The sequence below is a fragment of the Vombatus ursinus genome, unplaced genomic scaffold, assembly GCF_900497805.2.
Source record: "Vombatus ursinus unplaced genomic scaffold, bare-nosed wombat genome assembly UNPS02014830.1, whole genome shotgun sequence".
Classification (NCBI taxonomy): Eukaryota; Metazoa; Chordata; class Mammalia; order Diprotodontia; family Vombatidae; genus Vombatus; species Vombatus ursinus.
The window spans coordinates 49,344,822-49,370,871 of record NW_020954608.1 but is presented as its reverse complement, the minus strand read 5'-3'; the positions used below and the strand labels follow the sequence as shown (position 1 = coordinate 49,370,871).

Here is a 26,050-nt window from a genome sequence, read left to right as displayed (position 1 = left end):
AAAAAGAAAGAGAGAGAGAGAGGAAAAGATAAAGAAAGAGAAGAAAAGAAAAGAAAAAAGAAACTGTTGCAGCCATTAAGAAATTTGTATTTTAGTGTGTGATACAGCAGATACACAAAATAAGTATATTACAAGGAAAACTGGAGTAAGAGTGAACATCAATAGGAGATGAGTCATGGAGGAAAGGAATCACAGACGGCTTCATGAAGTAGCACCTGAGCTGAACTTTGAAGGAAGACAAAAAGAAAAGTCTGAAATGCCAGGTTAAGGGGTTTTAGTTTATCCCATAGACAATGAGGAGCCATTGATGGTTTCTGAGAAGGGAAATAACATTCCACCCTTGCTCCTTGGTAAGATTATTTTAGCAGGCATGGGGAGGATAGATTAGAGATAGAAGAAACTAAAAGCAAGAAGATCAATTAGGAGGCCACTAAGGCAGTTTAAATGAATGAATCGGGACGATGGCTAAGTGAGTATAAAAAGGGGGACATAAAGATGGATAGCCAAGTCCACTGAGTTAATACATATTAAGATTAGTTATTCTTTGTGATAGATCCTACAGATAGATAAACAAGCTAGGCTTAGTAACAGGGAAATTTTAAAATGCTTTTATCAATCCTAAACTCCAAAAAAAATGATAATAGCTTATATTTGGATTGTTCTATATACTTTTCAAAGCATTTTCATATCCATTATATAATTTCAACCTCACAATAATCTTGTAAAACAGGATAAATAGGTATTATTATCTCCATTTTAGAGATGGGGAAACCTGGGTAGAGTTTGAATGACTTTCCTAAAATTACTTGGTAAATGATCTCCTAACTCAGTTTTCTATAATCATATACTGAAGATTTTCACGTCTCATCCATAAAAATACTTACCTTAAAAATGAAAATATGGCTTCTATTTTTAGTCCACAAAATTCACCCCTTAAGTTCAACGACGTTACCCTTAATAGATGGCCTGCAGAAAAAAAAATGCGAAAATTCCTAAGTTTCAGCACTAAAAAGTACAGATCAATTATCCTTTTAAACATTTTTATTCTTTTATTATAGCCTGAAAAGTAGGTTAACTGCCTTGGACAGCAAACTCTCTAACATACTATCCATTTGGAAAGTCATACAGATCACAAAATAAATTCAACTAAATCACCTACTTTTGCTTCATTTTAAAATGCAAGAAACTGCTTTAAAGAAATTACTTTAAAAAAAAACAGAAATTACCTTTAAAGAACACTTTAAAATTTAAAAGTAGATAGTATTTTAGCTCCCTATATTCAGTTATATATCAATAACACATACAGGGCCTAGAGTATTTTATGTCACTTCCTTTTAAGTCATATGTCCCTAAATGAGACCTACTTTAAATATTGTTTCAATAGCCAGTAATCAATGAGCTTCATTATGTATTCATCAAAATAATTTTATATGTTGGTATGACATATGTTGAAAAATAACATTTTCAATAAATATCAACTTGTTTTAAAAGCAGAGTGGAGTATATATAAAAATGGTGAAAAACAGATATGGAATTATCCATGGAAAGTAAGGATAATATATGATGTTCTAAATAACCCACATTTTCTCCACAAGTCTGTTTAAAGAATTAACAATATCAACTTTTTCCTAAGCTAATTCCTTTCATGATACAATAATATAAAGGTCTCAGATAATCTTCGTCTCTGGAATAATTTCTTGTATATGGTACTGGTTATGTTCAAGCTAAACTTTGGAAATGTCAACACCTGGGCATTGACTCTTGGTTCAAAGCCTAATACAAGAACAAGTTATGTGCACAGAGTTCATTTATTCAACAACCTCGAGTATTTGAACTATAGCTGAAGAACTAGAAAACACACAAAAACGATCTGTGAGCTGCAAAAATGGACACTGAAAAATACATGCACTAAATTTCAGGCACTTTAATTGTAGTAGAGCCCTTTAGATCCTCACTCAGTACTTAATTTATACAAAAGCCACATAATGTTGGTGGTACACTTTTACAAAAAGTATTTCATTAGATACAGCAAATTACAAGTAGAAATAAGGACTATCACAGGCAAGGAACTGTGGATGGGAGAGTTGCCCAGCAATATAGACTGTCATGATACCATCTCATACAGAAAAGGGAAAGCTATACATTAAAAAAGCCCATTGACACTGGTTTTTTTTTCCTCTTTCCTCCATTTTTACTGTCTCTAAAAAATAGAATTTATTATATGAGATGGCTGTCTGGGAGAAGGGGGTTGAGGCACAGTGAGGATAACTATGATAATATAAAAAAGAAGACATAAATAAAAATTTATTTAAAAAATAACAACAAAACAAGAAGCATGGGCTGAATTAGTGTGTATTAGTTGTCTCCCCTAAAAGTTTCACTTCAGCAGTGATCCCTCAGACCTCTGTTCCTAACTTTAAAATGAAGGAAATCACTGAAATTACCTAGAACCTAGATAGGAAAAAGTAGATAGATAGGATGAGAAAGGGGTTCAGGCATCACTGGGGTGCTGACACAAATCTGTAGTAATGTTGGGTACAAGTCTAATCCCCTATTCAGATAAAAAAAAAACAGTGATACTCAGAAAGGAAGAAGGGGGAAAAAGAACAAACAATTTAGAAAAAGTATAGAATCAAGAATAGCAACTTGAAAAACGGTCAATGAAAGGGAAGCAAAGGAATAAATTCTATGGAACCTCCAGAAATGATCATGGAACAATAGCAAGAAACCCCTGACTCATTTTTAAAAAAGAAATAAAACAATCAAGAGATATATGAAAATAAGAAGGAAGAATGCAAATTAGGAAATTAAAGATCTCTAAGAAGAAATAAAAAAGGCAAACAAGAGAGAAGACAATTGAGAACTTATGATGAAGAATTCCTAAAAAGTAGAGGAGGCAGAGTTAGAATTGAAGGGGCAGATTTAAAAAAATTACCTTGAAGAAAAAACGTAGAGAGATAATCAAAGGATAGTAGATCTCCCAGAATATATATTGAAATTAAGTGGTAGAAGGAAGGCAGGAAGGAAGGAAGAAAGGAAGGAAGGAAGAAAGGAAGGAAAGGAGAGAAGAAAGAAGGAAGGGAGGGAGGGAGGAAGAAAGGAAGGAAGGAATTAAAGGAGTAAGGAAGAGAGGAAGGAAGGGAAGGAGGGAGGAAACATTTGTTAAATGCCTACTAAGTGCCAGTCACTGTGCTAAGCACTTTATAAATATTATCTCATTTGATCCTCACAACAACTCTGGAAGATAGATGTATTATTATCTCCATTTTACAGTTGACAAAACTGAGGCAAACAGGTTAAGTGACTTGCCCAGGGTCCTACAGCTAGTAAATGTCTCAAGATGGATCTGAACTTAGATCTTCCTGACTCTAGGCCCAGCACTCTTTCCATTGCACCCACTTCACCCAGAAGTATGGAAAATAGAAAAGAAAAGTACAGTTTAGCAAAATCCAGAGAAAAATCTGAAAGTTTAACTCACCAAGAAACATAGCAATCAAACTTCAGACCTTCATCATCAAACAAAAATACTGCAGACAGGAGAAAGTCGTTTACCTACCAATGGGGAAAAAACAAACCATTTAAAACCATTTAACAAGAAACAAAAGAAGAAATTGGAATATAATCTTCCAAAAAAACAAAGGAGATCATCATGTCATATAACATAACCCACAGAAATGGAGATAAATCAATTTTTTTTAAAATGGGCTTTCAGTAAGTGGGGGAATATTTAAGACATTCTTTCAATGGAAAAAATAGAAGTGAGCAGGGTATTTAAACATTTCAAACAAAAGAAACACAAGAAAGGTAACTAAGCACAGGTAGCAACAACAACAAAACCTAAGGAAACAAATTAATACTTCACTTTCCTGGAGCTACACAAGGCTACTATTTAATAAAACTTTTTAAAAGAACTTTTAAAAAGAATTGTCTAGCACCAATGAAAGAACGAGAGAACATGTAGGAACAAAGGAATTTAAGGGACCAAAGATGTAGTAAGGCTAAAAGGGCCAAAATGAAGGAAGGAGAAAGAATTAAAATTCATATTTCTTAGGATAAAACTCGTAAGTAAATCAAGGTTTGAAGGAAGGTTCCCTCTTATCATGGGAGAGAAGCTGCTTGTACAGAGAGAGACAGAAGGAGAGCTTGAGATTAAGAGGAAATGTGTGTCAGTTTTTCATTGTAATACCCAGCCTAAGGAACTGGGGGTGGGGAAGGAGGAGAAAATCAATATGGATGAGGGAATAGGGTAGAGAGAAAATATGAATTTGATTCCACCTTGGGAGAAGTAATGCTCTGAAATCTCAGGGGTGGAAAGGGCTGAAAAAGGGGATTTGCAATGGGTTCACTCAGAGGACAATGGGCATTTCAAGAGACCTCCTTCTCCAAGCAGGGGTCATGCTTCTTAGGACTGCTTCCCAACACAGGGAAGGAGTTATCTGGGCCCTTTGAGGTGTCCAGCATGGTCGGCAGACAGATGGAGGAACATAGGTCTAAATGTAGAAGAGGTAAGTGGTTAATTTAAGAGCATGGAATAGGAACATACCCCCTTAACAAGGGATAGAGAAAAAAATTTTTAACAAAGCATACTTTGATGAACTGATACATCAAAGAAAGTAAAAGAACAATATTCAAAAGGGTGAAAATAAAAGAAATTGTCGTAACATAATACCAGCAAATTTTTTAAATTGCACTATTTGCTTCATGCTCTTTATACTGCTACCTCCAACCCACCCACATGATTGGTTCCTAACAGTGGGAAGGATACATCAACTACTAACTAAATCACAAAAAGTTTGAAACTAACTACTGGAAGGTTGACAATCATGAAGGGCCCTTATCAGCCACCCAACAGTCCATAAAAGTTAATAGTCACCCTGATACTTAGCACCAACATAAGATCTAAGTTGTGGGGTGTTCAGATTAATGATTACAGAATTAGGTAGAAAGTTTGAAACTAACTTCAGAATGGGGTAGACAAGTTCTAAGGGCCCTCACCAACCAACATTATGAGAGACTCCCCTCATGAACAATTCAACCACAGTCTCCCCTCATAAACGGGAAGTTCAACAGTTAAGCCCCTGGGGGCTGATACTGAATGGGGGATTCAAAGGAAAAAAAAAAAGAAAGGAAAGGGAAAGGGTTGGAATATTGCAGGGAATCCATCAACTGGGGAATAGCTGAACAAATGTAGAATACAAATATAATGGAATATTATTTTGTCATTAGAAATTTAAAAAGATGACATCTTGATTTTTGATTTGTTAATTCTAAAAAGAAATTACAGAAATAATAAACAAACATGTTAGAGGCAATGATAACAAAGAAACAACATACCATAAATTTGAGGATATAGCTAAGGCAAATTTCAAAGGAAAAACTATGCAAATGTGCAACAGATTTGTGATTCCATCAGTGGACAAAATTCTAGGTATGAGAACTCTCACCACCAAGGAAGATTATGATCCATATAGGGCTTTGTAGTTTAGCACAATGGCATCGTGTGAGACACATAGAGGTGAAGTGAATTGTGCAGGGTCACACAGCTAGTGTTATGTGTCTGAGGCTAGATTTGAATTCAGGTCCTCTTGACTCCAGGGCTGCTGCTCTATCCACTGCACCACCTAGCTGCCCCAGACTGATGCATGATTTGAACCCAGATCTTCCAGTCAAATACTTAATCCACAAAGCCAGAAAGATAGATAGATACAAAATATTTTTGAAAACATATAAATGTTACAAGTGTCCTCTCATCCCTCACACATGAGAATGCCACAGCTAATTGGTCTGTGCTCCCCTGCATACATGGGACCACTGAAGAACATCCCTGTCTCAAGGATCTCTGAGGTATACTACTATTTCCCAAGCTTTATGTTTAAAACTGCTATATTCCAGGATATAAATCCAAGGTTCACCTATCACTGGCTTGTTTTTTCTCCCTCCTCCCACTGAATCTGGAAGATTCAAGCTGTTAGTATTCACTCAGACCTCAAGTTCACTGATAATCAATTTAATTCAACTAGCGAAGTATGACAAATATATTAGACATATATTAAGAGTGCAGTATCCCATTTACTTCTCTGCTCCAACTCCTAAAGCAAAACCATTTCCTTTCTCTTTTGCCACCCAAGGTATGGGAGAAAGCAACCTACAAGTTAAGTATCTTATCATAAACCTCCCATGTGCCAGTTGAGAGGGAGCAGAACACAAATAATTTGATTCCTAACAAGATGCCACCCAGAGAATGGAAAACATTGCCAGAGCACAGCCCTTTTGGTAACAGCTACACATATAAATAGGATAGTAGGATCACAATCTCCAGGATCCAGAGGATCCAGGGCATTGGAAACTACACAGCTCATTTTTGATCTGGCTTGTGTTTTCAAAATGTCTGAAAACCTTAGCAATGAAAACAGCTGGCAACTAACTGGCAGGTGACCAGTAGCCACACTCTCCCCCATCTTGATTCTCCCTTCTTGGCCAAGACCAGAGTCTTCATATACCAGAACTGGAGGAAGAGAAAGAAGGTAAGTGGAAGGTCCTTCCTCATAGCTCCTTAACTCATCAGGATGGAACTACTGCTGTACAATCGAGTTCATTGTTTCATTACAGAAGTTAAGCCCACATAGGAACAGTTGAATCTTTTGGAAGAAACAGAGTGAAGGGCCATAAATATTTGCTCCTAAGATACCTACTGACTCTTTCCTGCTCCTAATGCACTCTGATGGAAAGAGTTACTAAAGGGATTTAAGAGACATAGGCTGAAGTAATAGTATTTCTGTCTCTATTCTTTATGATACTGATTATGTAACCCAAGTTGTTAATGACTCAATCATTCCTGCATTGAATTAAAAAACATATTTCCATTCCCCTTCCTTGCCTATATCCTGTTAATTAGAAATTAATTTACTAAACTCTTTGGAGAAAGCTTTAAAAAATATATACATATGTAAATGTACACACACACACACACACACACACACACACACACACACACACACATTGTTTCAACATCATCTATACTTCCCTGAAACTCTCTTATAAACCCTAAAGGCTAACATCGCACAGGGAAGAACCTTTTAGGTTGAAAGGGAGCCAAGAGGCTTAGCCATTTTTCCTTTTTCCTTTTTCTCCTTCAACCTCCACAAATCTTTTGTCAGATCAAGTCAAATCAGTCCATGTTGTGCTGGATTAGAAGCCAACCAGAAGATATTGCATTGTCAATCCCTAAGGAATCACTGTCTTTGAGATGCTGGGACTAGTACTCTCACAGATGTGTTTCCTCCACCTTCCACCACCACCTCTTCTCCCAAGCAAAAAGTTGTAGTCCCTGAAAATTGTATGTAGTATACCATATTGTCTGTAAACATCCACCATAAGCAAAATAAATTGGCAGATAGAATAGTCACATGTAACTATCCTGACTACGTATTTCACCTGCCAGTAACTAGTACATCATTCACCTTAAGTTAGATGCCACCAGTTGTGCTGATCCAACTATTCTGGAGAGCAATTTGGAACTATGCCCAAAGGGCTATAAAACTGTGCATACCCTTTGACCCAGCAATACCATGACTCGGTCTGTATCCTATCAAAGAGAAAAAAATAAAATAAAAGCACTTATGTGTACAAAAATATTTATAGCAGCTCTTTTTGTGGTGGCAAATTGAGGGAATGCCCATCAATTGGGGACTGACTGAATAAGTTGTGGTATATGATTGTGATTTAAGACAACTGTGCTATAAGAAATGATGAGCAGGATGATTTCAGAAAAACCTGGGAAGACTTACATAAACTGATGTAAAGCGAAGTGAGCAGAACCAGAACATGGTATACAGCAAAAACAATATTGTATTATAATCAACTGTAAATGATTTAACTGTTCTCAGCAATACAGTGATCCAAGACAATCCTAAAGGACTTATGATGAAAAATGATATCCATCTCCAGGGAAAAAACTAATGAGAGTCTGAATGCAGATTGAAGCATACTTTTTTTAAACTTTTTTTATTATCCTTGGGTGTTTTTTTTTTTGGTCTGCATTTTCTTTTGCAATATGGCTAATATGGAAATGTTTTGCATGACTGCACACGTATAATCTATATCAAATTGCTTGCTTTCTCAAGGTGGGGAGAAAATATGGAGCTCAAATTTTTTAAAATGTTAAAATTTTTTGTTTACATGTAATTGAGAAAAATAAAATAAAAACTTCAGAAAGAGTAAAAATAAATAAATAGGATGGACTGATCATTAGCATATATAAAACCATAATGCACTGTTCTATTTCTCAGCAGACTTTCCATGAGGTATTGCCTATAAAGTTTAACAACCAGGCCTTTTGTTTTACCTCTACGGAATATCTTAAAGTCAGTCAAAACCATCTTTCCTCATCAAAGACTTCCTTCTCTGTCCCAAACTTGACCTATGCTTGAAAACCTTCATTCTTATAGCAACCTGCTATCTGGCTTGTTCTATAAAGCAATCCACAGACCCATTTAAACAATCTAATGCTTTCATGTCTTCTACCTTCACTGAACTTTTGAAGTCTAACCACTGGAGAAGCTAGTTCATATTCAATAAAAATTTAAATAATTTCTCTTCCCCTACTAGAAGATATTGAAAAATTGAACTTAGATTGCCTGCAAGAACTCTGCTTCCCCAAACTGCCTGAATTTTGCAAGCATTCTAACACTATGATATCAAGCCCTGCATTTTCAAGGTGAATATGAATTCAAATGTGGGTAGCTAGGTGGCCCAGTAGAGAAAGTGCTGGACCTAGAGTCAGAAAGACTCATTTTTCTGAGTTCAAATCTGGCTTCAGACATTTACTAACTGTGTGATCCTGGGCAAGTCACTTAACCCTGTTAGCCTCAGTTTCCTCATCTATAAAATGAACTGGAGAAGGAAATAGCAAACCACTCCAGTATCTTCGCCAAGAAAACCTCAATTAGGGTCATGAAGAGTCATACACAACTGAAATGACTGGAGAACAACAAAAATGAAATCAAATGCAACTCTGGAGATTTCCATTAGCCTGCTCCAGAAAAATATTTCTGCATATTTGTCTTTTCCCACTGTTACAGTATTTTATTGGCATGTCCTACCTACCACCTGAATGGCTCCTCCCCAGATTGAGAAAGATGCCTTCCTCTCAAAATTATTTTTACATAGAGGGTTGCTTGAATTTGTACCAAGAAACTCAGAGTCTAATGTCCATCTGCAATGCTATTAAGCCTTATGTTGTCTTTCCTAATGTCAGATACCTCAGCCTTTTCATAGTCTAGACTTTTTTCCACCTTGGCCACGTTAAGACTTCTTACTAATTCCTACTCCTCTGGGATAAGTCTAATAATTAGTGTCCAGACACTTGCTTTGACTTTTATCTTCTCAGGTAGAACTTCAATGTATTGCTGGTATAGATAACATATCACACAGTGCTTTGCCTGTCTTCTATATAATTTTAAAAAATATCAAATGTCTCCCCAAATAATCCATAATGTCACATAAGGTATTTTCATTATATTTTTCCCCTACAGTCAATGAAGACTAGAAGTCCCATTTTCCACCAATCCCACTGCTTTCTGCAAACATTCCAACTACCAACTGAAAATCCATGGTGTAATTTTGATCCCAATCACAATCATAATGGACACTGCAATGCATGCAAATATTCGTCACAATTATAAGCAAATGTTGCACTATTATACGATTCTGTTAACATTTCCACAAAATTAAAAAAAAACTTCACTAACACAATGCACATCAAATTAACACTTTATCAACATGAAAGAAACAATGAAGTAAAATTTCATCTGCTTAGGCAAAGATACCAGTGGGAAAGAAGATTCAGAATTGTCAATTATACTATAGCTTGTAAGGAAAAAAAAATAAAATCAGTCAAAAAGAAAGATCCTCACTCTCTCCCAATAATCAAATATGCATACCCTCCCCTCCTGTAAAAAAAAAAATCATACTGGAACTGAGCAGAATGTTATAATATATTCTACTTACTCTCACCTATAATAGGGCTATTCTACAGGTAATAAAACAGCACAGCCTTTGACATGTGGGGCTTCAGAAGGCTATTTGTAGATCAGAGCACTTCACAGGTTATACTGTCACATCCCAGGCTCTATATTCTCAGTTACTCAATCACCCACTGCCCACTCCCACCTACTGGTAACTCCCTCTAGCATATCCAGGCTGTTTACATTCTTTGGGAGCCACAGTTAATCAGTTTAATTAGATTAGTAAAAGCATGGACAAAATATTAAACATATCATAGAGCACAACATTCCACACACTTCCAAACTCCCAAATACATAGAAAAAAAAGAACTGAGAATATAATTTACATAGAAAATCAAAACTTTAGCCACCCCTCCAAACTGAAAAAAAGAAATCTTGAAAATCAGAGAAATAAAGCTAGAAATAAAATGATTGCAAAACTGATTAACTACATGAAGAGATGCCTTTAAAAAACATTAATAATTAGATAATTTGTTTCCCCTGCCAAAAAAATAAAGGAGGAAAGAAAAATTAGCCCCTTATACCCTGACTCCTAATCTTATTACTCAATTGGTTAACAAAGATCTCTTTATTATCATGCTCAAACTCATGGTCTTTTTTCAGTCCTTGTCCTAAAACACTATCATCAGGTGATTATTTTGCTCAGTGTCTAGTCATTAAATCTCTCCCTCTAGCAATCAAAGCCCTCTATCATTTGGTCCCATATCATTTTATATCACTTTAATTCTTAATAGAAATACCTTTTTCCAATTTAGCTATACTCTTCACAGTGACTGATACATATTGTGATCATCCCAAAGTTGTTGCTCTCATTTAGAAAGTATTTATTTAGCACCTAATATGTTTCCAGCACTGAACTAAAGATATAACAATAAAAATAATAACAGTGCCCACCCTCAAGAAGCTTCTGTTCTAATGGAGTGAAAGAAAGATGTTTACACATAAATAAACACAATATAATTCAGGGAGACCAGGAAAGGCCTTCTCTAGGAGGTGGCACTTAGGTCAAGCTTTGATTGAAGCTAGGGATTCTAAGAGGAAGAAGTGAAGAGGGACAGTGTATTAGGTATAAAGGATAACCTGTACACAGACAGAGTAATTTAAGATGGAATGTTCTGTATGAAGGACAGTAAGTAGACTCATTTGGCTGGGATGTGGGGTAAGTAAAAAGAGAGTGATGTGTAATAAGCATGAAAAGGCAGGGTTTTAAAAGCCACCCAGAACCATTTGCATTTTTATCCTATAGCCAACAGGGAGTTACTGAAATTTCTTGAGTAGGCAAGTGACATGTAGTGACATTTGCTTTGGAATATTGATTCAGCAGACAAAAGATAAGAAAAAGGAAAGACTGGAGGAAAGGAAGAATATTAATTAGGAATAAATTAGGTAATTATGAGGATATTGTAATATTCAACATGAGATGTCAGGTCTAAATTAGGATGGTGGCTATGTGAGTAGAGAAAATGGGACTTATGAAATAAAACTGGCAACTGACTGGATACCTTCTCCTCAAACACTAGTTTGTATGACCCTAGGCAAATCACTTAAATGCTATTTGCCTCAGTTTCCTTATCTATAAATACAGAAAATAACAGCACCTATGTGTCAGGGTTGTTATGAGGATCAAGTGAGAAAATATTTGTAAAGCAATTTGGAAACCATAAAGTACTATATAAATGTTAGCTGTTGCTGTTTTTGTTGTTGTTCCAGGGATGAGAGATAGGTAAAAATCAAGGATGTCTATGAGACAGTGAATTCGGGTAACTTCAAAGAAGATAATGCTTTCAAAAAAAACAAGTCTGGCAAAGAAGATGGGAGGATGTATGGAGAGGGAGATAATGATTTCCATTTTGGACATAATGAATTTGAGATACCTACAGGAAAAGCAGATGGAGATGTCTAATGACAATTGATGATGAGGAACTGGAATTCAGGAGAGAGAATGAAGAAATATATTATATATATATATGGAAAGTGTTCAAGGAGAAGAGAAAAAAAAGCCCACTATAGAGTCCTAGGGTAAATTTTGGCATAGGAACTAGAACATAGTTGATAATTCAGCAACAAAAAATGAGGAGAAATAAGGCAAGAATTATGAGAGTGTCATGAAAACACAGGAAGGAGAAAGTATCCAAGGCAGAGGCTTTTAGCCTGAGATCCATCAACTTTTTAAAATAGTGTAATAACCATTTCCTTATAATTAGTTTCTTTTGTTAACTATTTAAAAAACATTATTCTGAGGAGTCCAGAGGCTTTACCAGACTGCCAAAGAGATTCATGATTCCATAAAGGTTAAGAACTCCTGGTGTAGAAGGGCAGGATAGTCAATTATATCAAATGCTGGAAAAAAAAAAGTCAAGAAGGATGAAGACTGAAAAGAAAAATCATGGGATTTAGTCATTGAAATGATTCAGAAGAGTCAAGTATGACAATAATACAAACCTGGGAAAGATAAGATGTCCACAATAGAATAGGGAAACTGTGAAGAGAGAGTGATTATAGAAGAAAGACAATAAACACCTCTGACAAAAGGTGGGAAGCATGATTCATCATCAGTCTTTTGGAGTCATGACTGGATATTCCATTAACTGGAGTTTTCAAGCCTTCCATAGTTTTTCTTTACACTATTGTCCTCATCATATAAAACTGTCCCCCTGGTTTTGCTCATATTACTCTGCACCTGTTCATACAAGTTCTACCAGGTTTCTCTGAATCCTTCCCTTTCATTATTTCTTATGGTGGAATAATATTCCATTACATTCACATACCACAAGTTTAGCCATTCCCCAGCTGATGAATACCCACTTTGTTTCCAGAACCACTTTTTGCTTTCCCGATTTGCTAAGAGGATCTCACTCTCAGCACTAGAACAGATCTAAATACTTGTATATATATATGACATTTATAAGTCAGAGGTACACAAACTGGGTAATATCCGCACTAGAGTAATTCATTAAAGGAACCCTGGCTAGCAGTGCATAAGTCTATAAAATGAATCACTTCTAAATATCCATTTTCCAAGTTTGGTTTTTATATGCTAGTTTTTCTTAAGGTAGAACACACCTATATACCTCTACAAGTAAATATTCTCCAGTATCTATATACTCTTTTTAATAATCTCTAGGAAGATATTCCTATAACTTTCTTTTGGCATTTTACAGTAGTATTTAACAACATAGAGTAATCTCATTTTTACTACCTGTTTAAAAAAAATCTAATACATGTATTTTAATAGAGCTTGATATTAAAAGCCCTATTTTAAATAAAGTCTTATGGCAGCTCAGTGTATAAGGTCTAAATTATGACCAAAATAGATCTTGTGATATTTGTGATCTCATGATAGCTCAAGAGATTTCTACCACCAAAAGAATCATGTTAACCATTGTCTCCTTCAGTCAACAGATCCCTGTTAGAATGACGAACATTGTCATCATTGTCCAAAACACCCAGGCTCCTAAACTGAGATAAGCTCATGCTTACCTCCTCTCTCTTCCTCATCTTTAGCTAATAATCAAGTTCTCCCTACATAATGTTTCTTGCATCTATGAACATTCTTCTGGTAATTACAAAGGTGCAGAACCCAAATCCTATTTGGGGTTTAGAGATGGTTTTTACATTACAGTATATCTTCTTATATCAAAACATCAGCTGAGGTTTTTTCTTCTGTACTTTAGTTTCCTTACTGCATTAAAAAGCAAAATCTTGCAATAAAAAGTACAGATTTAAACTTTATTTGGTTGTGATTGAAAATTGTGGTGTCATGGTTCCCGAATTGTGCTTAGAGAAATGTATGGTGGGTTCAAATAGGCTGAAGCATACTTCCAATAACAACCTACAAACATGAAGTGGCATAAGAGATATCATCAAGGAAATGCATTATGAAAAAGACAATGGAATGGTCAAATGAAAGCATGGTGGATTCATCTTCTGTGGAGGATCTGTAGGAGAACATACACAGAATGAAAAGATATGGATAGGTTATAATCAGGGATGACTCAATGAATGAGAAGATGGGTCCCACTTGCTCTCAACTAAGAGCACAGTATGGAACCATGGAAAGAATGTTGGCTTAGGTCAGAGGCTCTCGGTTCAAATACCAATTATACCATTTTCTACCTTTTTGACAGCAGTTAGGTGGTGTGATGGATAGAGTGGCTGACCTGAAGTAAGGAAGACTAATCTTCCTGAGTTCAAATATGACCTCAGACACTTACTAGCTATGTGACCCTAGGCAAGTCACTTAACCCTGTTTGCCTCAGTTTCTTCATCTGTAAAATGTGCTGGAGAAGGAAATAGCAAACCACTCTAGTATCTCTGCCAAGAAAACCCCAAATGAGGTCAAGAAGAGTTGGACATGACTAAAATGACTGAACAATCAACACCACCTATGATCTTTGGTAAGATTTTTTCTGGAGAGTCAGTTTCTACATCTATAAAATGAGAGGGTTGGACTAGATGACTTCTAATTTCCTTTCCATCTCTAAAAATAATGATCTAATGATAAAGTGCTTCTTAAACTTTTTTTGTCTCACAGCACAGTATTCTTTACCATGAGGAATTGGGGCATGTTGAAGTTAGCAATAAATATTCCCTGTGTTTGGGATTCCAGGCCCATCATCTAGGCTTTGAGATTCCTCTGTCTCTCCTTACCCTTCTCTACCCTCTTATTATCATCCTTCTTTACTTCTTCAAGACTCAAAGTAGGTGAGCAGCTTTGAGCCTGCTTAGATGTAATTGCTACTGTGACCTTCCAGACACCATGCTGGGAAGCAGCAGACCTCAGCTGGGAGTGGGGACTGGGTAATGGAGAAGAATAGAGGTAGGGGAAGGAATGTGGGTGAATATCAAGTAAAACTCACAACACAGTAGGGCTCAGATACACCCTTCCTCTCAAGTTTCACCATTACCACTTTAGTATAGACTTTTGTCATGGAACTAGGATACTGTAATAGCCTCTAGATTCTTTTGCTCCAATCCATTTAACAGGGCTAGTATAAGTAGGTTACGCCCACTAACCCTAGGTGTCCAACAGGGCTTTGTTCTGGGCCCCCTTCTCTTCTCTCTTGATTCTATAGGAGGATCAGGAGGTGTCATTGTTGGGAAGGAGCTTGCTTTATGGTAATAAGGGAAGGAGGTGAAAGCAGATGAATAGTCCCCCACCAAAGAAGGGTGGGTTGTCCCACAGAGATCTCTCATAGGACAAAGATTTTATATTCTATTCTAATCTCATGGGGCTCCCAGGGAGGGTGAAGTCCTGGCTAGTTGTCCAGGAACAATAAGTAGGTGGTAGTACAGGGCAATCTTCCCTGATCTCTCTGAAGCCTTTGACACTGTCAATCACCTTCTTCTACCCAATACTCTCTTCTCAAGGTTTTTGGGATCCCATTTCTTCTCCTACTTGAGTGTTCTCAGACTCTGCTGCTGGGTCTTCATTCAGGCCACACTTGCTAGTCATTGGTGTCCCACAGGGCTCTGTCCCTGGGCCCTCTTATCTTCTCCCTCTATACTATTTCACTTGTCAGCTCCCATGGAATTAACTATCACCGTTGCTGATTATTCTCAGATCTGCTTATCCAGTTATAACCTCTCTGCTGATTTCTAGTCTCACTTCTTCAACTATCTATTGAACATTTCAAATTGGATGTTCTGTAGACATTTTAAACTCAACATGTCCAAAACTGATCTCATTATCTTATCCTCCCCCAAACCATTCCCCTTTCCAAGTTTCCCTATTGCTATCATGAACACCACTATCCTCCAGTCATTCAGGCTTATGACCTAGGTGTCATCCTGACTCCATATCCTCTTCCATCCCTTATCCAATCTGTTGCCAAGGCCTGTCAATTTTACCTATGGACCATCTCTCATATAAGCCCCCTTTTCTCGTCTAACATTGCCACCACCCTGGTATAGGCTACCATCACCTCACATGTAGTTTATTATAATAGCTTGCTAGTAGATCTGCCTGCCTCAAGTCTCTCCCCTTTGAAGTCCATCCTCCATTCAATGGCCAAAGTGATTTTTCTAAAGGTTAGGTCCATGTCACCCAACCACCCCTCCCCATTCCCCAATAAACTCCAGTGGTTCCCTGTGACCTTCAGCATCAAATACAAAATCCCCTGACATTCAAAGTCCTTTATAACCTAACCCCACCCCTAACTTTCTTCTTACACATTATACCCTGCTTCCCCCAACACACTCTACAATCCAGTGACACTGACTTCCTATATTCCTCAATTAAAACATTCTGGGAATCTTCTCTAGCTGTCCTCCATGCCTAGAATGATCTCTCTTTATCTCTACCTCGTGGATTCCCTGGCTTCCTTCAAGTCCCAGCTAAAATCTTACCTTCTACAGAAAGGTTTTCCCAATCTCTCTTTTTTAAAAAAATACGTATTTTCAAATTATGGAATAAAACAAGCATTTCTATAACATATTACAATAAAAAAGATGATTGCACATGAAACTGCAAATCTACTATGTACAGCTTGCTATTCCTTTCAAATATACAACAAAAGTATCATGAAAATTTCTTTTTTTTCTCCCTCTTCCCCACTTCAGAGATGGCTACCATTAGACCCAAATACATACATACATACATATTTATGTATGCATGTAAAATTATTCTATACACACTTTTATTTATCAGTTCTTTCTCTGGATGCAAATAGCATCTTTCTTCATATGATCTTTATAATCCCATATAGTTCTTAAAACAATATTTCTGTACTAGACACAATGTTCTCTTGGTTCTGTTCATTTTGCTCTTTATTATTTCATGCAAGTCCTTCCATGTTTTTCTACAATCACTAAGCTCATCATTTCTTACAGAACATTAGTATCCCATCACAATCATATACCACAACTTATTCAGTCATTCCCCAAATGATAGGCATCCCTGCAATTTCCAGTTCTTTGCCACCACAAAGAGAGCTGCTAGAAACATTTTAGAACATATAGGTTCTTTTCCTTTTCCCCTAATTATCCATGGAAATAGACCAAGTAGTGGTATTGCTGGGTCAAAGGATATAAGTAGTTTAATAACTCTTTGGGTATAATTCCAGATTGCTTTCTAAAATGGTTGGATCATTTCACAATTCCACCAATAATGAATTAGTGTCCCAATTTTTCCACATCCCCTCCAACATTTGTCTCCAATCTCTCTTAATTCTACTGCCTTCCCTCTGTTGATTATTGCCTATTTATCCTGTATATAGTTTGTTTGTATACATTTGTTATATATTGTCTCCTCCATTAGATTATAAGCTGCACAAAGGTGAAAGCTGTCTTATACCTTTCTTTGTATCTCCAGCAATTAGCATAATGTCTGGCACAAAGTGAGTGCTTAATAAATGCTTACTGATTAACTGTTAGACAATGCCAGCAGCCTTCCCTCACCAATCAAAATGGCAATTCACTGTTTCTTGAAGGAGCCATGTCCATTTCTACTTTGCATGCTGAAGAAGCACTATGTCACAGTACATATAAGACCAGTATTTTTAGTCAGGAAGTCTTGGATTCTAATCCTGCCTTGTGACACAATCTGGCTATGAGACCCTTGGGCAACTCATTTCATTTTGAAGTTCTCCATAAAACTCTATAAAGTGCAGAGGAATTTCAGATCTTTATCACTGGAAGGAGTTTCCACAAGGCACAACAATAAAATCACTGGTCCAAATGAAAGAACAAAGCAAAATCTATGCTGTTCACTTCATCTGAAATGCTCTTTCCTTAATCTCTGAAAAAGATCTAACTTTCATTTGAGCTCAAGGCTAACTGAATAAAACCTGTTAGTATGAGAACTGTCATGCCCACCTCTGAATATGATTTTTTATTTGAACAATTTTTGGCACTTATCAAGGCCATAGGTATGGTCTAAAGGAGGAAGTCCACTCACTCAGATGCCTCCATGCTAATAGCTTACTTTTTATTACTGTGTGCTATTCCCTATTGCTATCTGAGAAAAGAATGGTTCAGCCCTATGTCTGTACCAAGGGCCCAGGTAAGTGAGGAAAGTTGTTCCAGAGGAACAAGGAGAAATAATGTTCCATCATCCCTGTCTCATTATGAATTACAATAATATAAATAAACTATTCCTCAACCCTATGTAATCATGATTTGACAAAGCACCAGTACCACCCCCTTTGAAGGCTATGATGGATAAGGCCAAAAAGTGATGTAGATCCCCAGCCACTTACATGCTTAAGTTAGTGGCCTCTTCCACTAGCATGTTCTAATTACTAAAGAGAGGTCACTGGGTAATGGAGTAGGAGGTGAGAGTTTGCTTGCCACAGGACTGGGGAAATACCAGTTAATCAGAGTACTCAGTTGATCAGAGGAGCAAATGGGATGGCTGATGGTAATTACAAAATGCTGGCAGAGGCGGCTACCAACCCAGATGTGTAAGTGGCTGAATGGAGGGTGTACTGGAGTAGGTAGAGACTTGAGATAGGCAGACTGACTGATAGCCTATTGCTATTGTCCAGGTGTGAGGTGATGAGGGCCTGGCAGTATAAGAGAAGAAAACAGAGTGTATAAGAGATGTTGCAGAGGTGAAATCTACAGGCCTTAGCAACAGATTGGATGAGGGGGAGGGGAAGGTGAAAGAAAGATGAGTCAAGGGTAACTCCTAGATTGTAAGCCTGAGGGACTGGGAAGATGGTGTTGACTTCTGGTTGTTGTCCTTCATTCTTGAAGAGGATCAAAATGATATCACTATGTTGGGGTCAAGGTACACTCCTGCTTTTCCTTTACCTTCCATGTTTCATCTGCAGCCAAGTCCCATCAATTCTATTTCCACAACCTAGTGTGGTGCGGTGCAAAAAGTGCTAGTTTGAATCCCATCACTAGTATTTACTTACCTGTGTACTCTGCATAAGTCTCTTAATTTAATAAGTCCTCAATTCTATGAAACTGATGCTTCTACTACAAAATGAGTTCAACCCCTAATCACCTTTAGCCTGAACTGTGACAGTCTCTGAATTGCCCTTCTTCCTTTTTCCCCCAATGTAGAGCATTGATTAATCCTCAACAAAGGTGCTAAAATGATCTTCTGAAGCTGACCATGTCACTCTCCTATTCAAAAATCTTCAGGGTATTTTATCTCAGAGGCAACAGAGAACTGGACTCTTCAACTGATCATTTAGAGCCCTCTAGAGTCTGGCTGCACCCTGTTTCTGCACTCATTTGTGGAGTACCAAAAAATCACGTGAACAAAGACGTGGGAGTCATGTTTGCTCTGGATATGTCAAGGACTAGATGGAAACAACTTGAACTAATTGAGGGCAAGAAATTGCATTCAAAGAAGCAGACTGAAGCTTGATGCAACAAAAAACCTTCCTATCAATTTGAGCCATCCAGAAGTGAAATAATGGGATCCTCTTCACTACAAGTCTTCAAGAAAAGGCTTTAAAAAAAATACTTGGTAAGTACATTTTAGAAGGGACTCTTGTTCAGGTATGAGTTGAACTCTAGAGCCTCTGAGTGTTCCTTAAAACTCTGAGATTTTATCTTTCCTACCTCCACCTCAATTCATGTTAGTTTTCTTCATGGTACCACATTCCATCTAAAAAGGATGACTTTTTATTCTCCAAACTTGACATTCTATCTCCTTTCTCCTGACATTTGCTCAAACATGCCTAAAGTACACTCTTGGTTTTACCTGTCAGAATCCTTATCTCCCTTCAAGGCTCAGCTTAAGTGCCAAGTCTTCCACGAATACAATGGATTTCATGATCCTCCCCTTCCGCTTGTCAGTGTTCCCTACATGCTCAAATGATCTTTTATTTACTTACTTTTCAACATATCATAGGATGACCTAGACATATACTCCTAGAAGGCAGGGACTAATGGCCTCCAAGACAGTTCTCCACCTCTTACTTTGGTGTCTTGCTTACTCCTATCTCCATTGCCTTTCCATGATCATTTCATGTCCGTTCCCCGCTCCCCTAGTTTCTGCCTCTAACTTCAGGAACAGTGACGCCTTTTCTGGTCTTCCCTTCTCTATATACAATCTTGCCTTATTAGAAAGTAAGCTTGGCGGGGCAGCTAAATGGCTCAATGGACAAAGCACCAGCCCTGGAGTCAGAAGGACCTGAATTTAAATGTGACTCCAGATGCTCACTAGCTGTGTGACCCTGGACAAGTCACTTAACCCCAATTACCTTTAAAAAAACAACAAAAAAAAAAGAATGTAATATTGTATTCAGCTCTTACCATAGAACTGACACTCAATAAACATTAGTGGCTCCCTATTACGTCTCCAATCAAATGTAAAATCTCGTTTGGCTTTTAAAGCCCTTGACAACTTGACCCCTTCCTAGTTTTCCAGTCTGATAATTTATTCCTCTCTACATATCCGGCAGACTAGCAACACTGACTTTCTTGCTATTCTACACACTTGATCTCTGGAATCCGTGTCTTTTCACTGGCTGTCTCCCATGCATCACCTCCACCTCTTGGCTTCATTCAAAGGTCAGCTCAAATCTCGCCTTCTGCAAAAGGTCTTCCTTTATCTCCGTCTGCCTCAAATTCCCAACCTTCCATCTGTCTTCCCTCTAGGATTAGCTCCCATTTATCCAGTATCTATTTCATATTTACATAGTTATTAGTCATAATTAGTCATAGGTTGCTGCTTCCACTTGAATGTAAGCTTCTTGAGAGTAAGGTCCTATTTTTTGTCTTTCTTTGTAGTCTCAGAACTTAGAACAGTGCCACACAAAAAGTAAGTGCTTAGTAAATACTTATTAACTTGACATAAAAAGAGCTTTTTGTTGTTGTTTAGTCGATTAGTCACGTCAGATTCTTTATAACCCCATTTGGGGTTTTTTTGGCAAAGATACTGGAGTGGTTTACCATTTCCTTCTCCAGTTCATTCTACACATAAAGAACTGAGGCAAACAAGGTTAAGTGACTTGCCCAAAGTCACACAGCTAGTAAGGGTCAAAAGATGGATTTGAACTCAGGTCCTCCTGACTCCAGTGCCACAGCATTCTATCCACTGTACCACCTAGCTGCCCCCAAAAGTGCTTACTAGATGCCTTTTCATTTTCATCCATCCATCCATCCATTCATTCTTTTAAGCTTTGTATCCCCAGCATGTAGTACACAAAGGTTACTTAATAACATGGACTGAATTGAATCAGTCTTATGTTATTTTTTTTCTTAATAGTACATTCTATTTGTTGAATGAGGTTATAAAGTGCCTGAGAATTAGTATCACGTGTATGTCTCATCCACTGAGCCTACAGTAATGTTACGTAAGTATAAGTACTTTAAAATGGATATTACTCATGATAAACTATATTTATAAAAATAAAAAATACATAAAATAAAGCAGATTCTACAAGAAGGTTAAAAAAACCACAAACATGTCAGAAAGTTCTTGGAAAAAAATAACCATAAGATAATGCAGGTTTGTATTTTTTGTAGGTTTCTAACAGAACTCAACAACATGAAAATGGTTGTTATCTAATACCACAAAAAGGACTGGGTTTAGATTTTTTTTTTACACAAATAAAAATTAGTTGACCAGAGAAATGTTCATGGATCAAAACCATAAACTTGTCACCTCACCATAAGAAAATGGAACCATCACTTCCATTCAGAAGCTTGGGGGAAGGGAATGGGTTGCCTCCACCCTTTGGACCCCCTACCTCTGGGATTACAGATTCTAACCTTTCTCTCTGATTCCTGTCCTGCTGAGGAAGGCTATCTTGAAAGTCTCTCTGAACCTGGTGGTCCTAGAGGCTGGCCAGGAGAAAGCCAGGACCCAGGGTGAGAATGTTTACCTACCCTGTAGAGTACACCTGCCCTTCCTGTAACACTTGGCTATGCTTGGTGCAGCTTTGCCAGAGTTCACACCTAACAGCTACCTTGGTGTTAGCTCAGAAGCTGCAGGAGCCCTGCCTCAATTAACAGAACTGGTTTCATGCCCTGTTGTATTAATCACAAAACCATTGCTATCACAGTCAGGACTGACTTAATCTTTGATGTTACATAAGCAACCCTTGGCAGACACTATCTGAAAGAGGAAATCACCTGCATTACACGTGATGGTAGTGCCTCTTTCCCTTTAATATGGCTGGCTGGTTTGTTTCCCAGGCAGATTCACTTCTTCTCTAGGTCCCCAAACTTTCCCATCATCATCTAGTAATACAGTTCCTTCCTCATAGAAGGATGAGGTATGCACGCTTGTGGTTGGATGGATTAGGTCTGAGGTTAGACTCTAAAGAGATTCAGATACCTAGAAATGATGAATCTTTGTCACACTGTTGCAGACTAAAAACTGCTAAAAATTATTGGAGGTAATAAAGAGAGACACATAAGGAATAAGGACAATTCAGCTATTATTTAAAAGCTGTGCCTAGAAATTGCTGCAACGAATCATTTTTTGTTAGAAGTTTGTTGCTCTTTATTTTTGCCTTAGTTGTTGCTTATGGTGGCAGTACGTATACAAAGCAGCCCCTAGAAGCACCGAAGAACACATTGTTCCTGTGGCAGAACAGAGTGACCTTAGTGAAAACCTCCCATCTCTTTCCCAGTCCCAAGTCTCCTGCAAGAAACCTTCAATTCAAGTACAATTCACACAAAACTAAAACCTCATTAGAATAAACACTTAAAGTACTATTAGAGCATTATGGAAGATTAAATCCCTCCTAATCCACCTTTCTCCACTACTACCAACAGAAAAACAAAAACAAACCAAAAAACCTTGTAATTTCTTAGCCTGGCATTAAAGGTACTGCACTGCATAAACTGATTTGCCTTTGCATTCTATGTATGTCCTACTGCCTCTCTATGTGGAGCCCCTGCTCCAACCAAAGTAACATTCATCTTTGTCCAAATACACGCTGTGCTTTACCCACGCCATTCCCAAATACCTCCATGCTATTATATCCAGTTGAAATACCCCACCTTCTATATTTGTCTCCATCTAAATCCTATCTATGATTCTGCTATGGTGTTAATCAAACAGGCTTTAGTTACATTCCTAGGCTAGCTCACATTTAATATTGTTTCCCTTGAGAAAACGGGCTCCAAGTTTTACAAATACACTTTACCCTCCTTTCCACTTTCTGGTGAATTTGGAAGCAGGGAGAGGGAAGGTTAACTTTATAGCCAAAGTCTTATGGCTAAAATAGTACCATTAGTTCTGTGTTTCCTGTGTCCATGTCTTGTTTCACCAATGATACTGTCAACTGCTACAATATAAACTGCTATTTCAGCAAGATTATGGATTAAATAGGCTTTTGTGACTGGTCTGGGAACACAGCCACCATTTATAACATTGTTTCTAGAGATAATGAATGCAATCCAAGTTCCAATCTGGGAACTTGGTGCACCAATGACATATCTTCCCCTTCAGGACTATAAGCAGAGACTTTTTTCCGCATTCCTTATTCCCATAACCACAGTGGCATAGGAGGGTTACTCTGAAATATGAGATAAAATTCTCTTCTCTTTACATGTCAGCCACACACACATGCATGTGTGCATTCACATACATACATACACACACACACACATACACATGAGCATACACAATGTTATATCTTTTATCTGAAACCTACAAGTGACTAGGACTTTCTCCCTGATTTCTGCTGAACCAAAGAAAACAAGCTATAAAAGCAATATTGTGACAGGAATACCATATAACTCTGTTCTCTTTTTTAACACGCCAATCTCACTTCTAGCTTCCTCCTAGCCTAGTTTTGCGAAGTAAAACAAAAAAGCATTTAAGTACTATCTGCTGGCTTTGATGTATATTTTATCTATCTAAGAAAAGAATATATGTATGCAAAGAGTAAAAAGTAAATTCATTTATTATTTTTTGCTTTTTCTGTCAAAATAGAAAAGGTACTTAAGTATCAGAAATCATTCTTCAATATAGCTGAAACAATTTTAGGTCCTTAAAGGAACATTTGTATCTCTCAGATACAAGTCTTAAATATGAGGCTCTTGGGGTGATACTCAGTGATTTTCAAATATATACATCCATATAGGAATAGATATGTAAATATGCAGGCATATCTCATTTTATCACATTTTGCTTTATTGTGCTTTGGAGATATTGAATTTTTTTTTTTTAACATATTGAAGGTTTGTGGCAACCTAGCATTGAGCAAGTTTACCGGTGCCATTTTTCAACAGCTTGCACTCACACTGTGTCTCTGTGTCACATTTTGGTAATTCTCACAATACTTTTAACTTTTTCATTATTATTCTGTTATGTTGATCTGTGATCAGCAACCCTTGGCATTACTGTTGTAAATTGCTTTGAGGCGTCACAATCTATGCCCATACAGGACTGTGAAATTAATTGATAAATGTTGTGTGGGTTTGACTGCTTCACTGACCAGCCATTCCAGTCTCTCTCCCTCTCCTCAGGTGTTTCTATTCTTTGAAAAACAATATTCAAATCAGGTGAATTAATAACTCTATAATGGCCTCTAAGTGTTCAAGTGAAAGGAAGAGTCAACCAATGAGGCAAATTTCATTGTTGTCTTATTTTTAAGAAACTGCCACAAGCCACCTCAACCTTCAGCAACCACTACCCTGATGAGTCAGCAGCCATCAGCATTGAGGTAAGACCCTCTACCAGCGAAAAGATTATGATTCACTGAAGGCTCAGATGACAATTAGCATTTTTTAGCAATAAAAGTTTTTAAAATTAAGGTTTTTCATTTTTTTAGGCATAATACTATTGCACACTTAATGGATTACAATATAATGTAACATAACTTTCAAATGCATTAGGAAACTAAGAAATTCATGTAACTGACTTCACTGAGGTATTTGCTTTATTGTGTAGTCTGGAACTAAACTCAATATTCCTGAGGTATACCTGTATATACATATTTACACATATACACACATGAAAATACATATGTATATCATATATTATAAATACACAGTATATATAAAAGGACCTATTATACATAGTTTTATGTATATGTTTTATATATATATATATATATATAAAACATCATTCACACAAAAATTCATTAAAATCAAGGATATTTTTGGCTCTGTGTAAAAGGAAGAACTTCATAACAATCAGAGTTATCCAATAAAATAATGAATTTGACTGCTTTACACAATCAAGACTATATGACCAGAGATATGCAAATGAAGTCTAAATGGCAACTTGGGCAGATGACCCCTAAATTCTCTTCCTTTCCACTTTTATCATTCTAAAATATCAACAATTTAAAATCATAAAACTGATATCTCCAAAGGGCTCCATAAGCAACTACAACTAGTTGATAGTACTAACAATCTTATACATCATAGATTGCTGCCCATAAAACATCTTCCTATACAAGGAAGCAAATAACCTTCAGCTCTTATGGAGCGAATCCTACACAGGAGTTTCTCAGGGCAATTGTCAGCACTTTGTTTTCTTTTCAAAATTCCTCCCTTAAGTTTTTCAAATGTATAAAAATAATTATAAATCACAACTTGTATTTATATAGTACTTTAAGATTTGTAAAGTACTATCTCCATATAACTGTGACTAGATAGTACCAATAATATTATCCCAGTTACACATATGAAGAAACTGAGGGTCAAAGAGGGTAATTAAATTGTTCAAAGCCAGGATTCAAACTCATGTCTCTTGACTTCAAACCTAATATTTTTACCACTGTGCCATATTGCATTTGACCCTGCATAGAAGAGAAACAGATGGAGAATTACGCCACCTTTAAATACTATTGCATTAACAAACAAGTCAAGACTGATATTAAAGTATAATAATTCCATGACCAGAGTGTATGAGGTGTTCGGGAGGACTAGCACCTCTGGTGTGAGGGTTTGCCAAGCCCTTTTCAGAGCTGCTGATCCACCTTTAGCATCCATCTGTCACCTAACTCTCACCCATGGCTCCAAAAAACTGTAGCATGCACAATGGCCACACCTCAATAAAACCATCTGGACAGATGGGTTAAACCAGGTTGAAGGTAACTGACAAGCCTCAAACCTTTCACTGAGTTAGGGAAATATCTACCCAAAGCATTTGAAAA

At 37.1% G+C, this 26,050-nt stretch overlaps 1 protein-coding gene across 5 annotated transcripts in view; it reads right to left on the bottom strand.

The window, feature by feature from the left end:
- Positions 1–26,050, bottom strand: part of EPS8 (epidermal growth factor receptor pathway substrate 8) — a 263,667-nt gene that overhangs the window by 198,276 nt on the left and 39,341 nt on the right. For 4 of the 5 annotated variants that reach the window (XM_027838793.1, XM_027838797.1, XM_027838795.1 and 1 more), the window contains exons 2-3: positions 3,479–3,552; positions 885–966 (exon numbers count right to left, since the gene is read on the bottom strand). The gene's annotated coding sequence lies outside the window, so the exon portion shown is untranslated. The remainder of the gene's footprint in view (positions 1–884; positions 967–3,478; positions 3,553–26,050) is intronic. The other variant, XM_027838794.1, reaches the window with a different exon arrangement.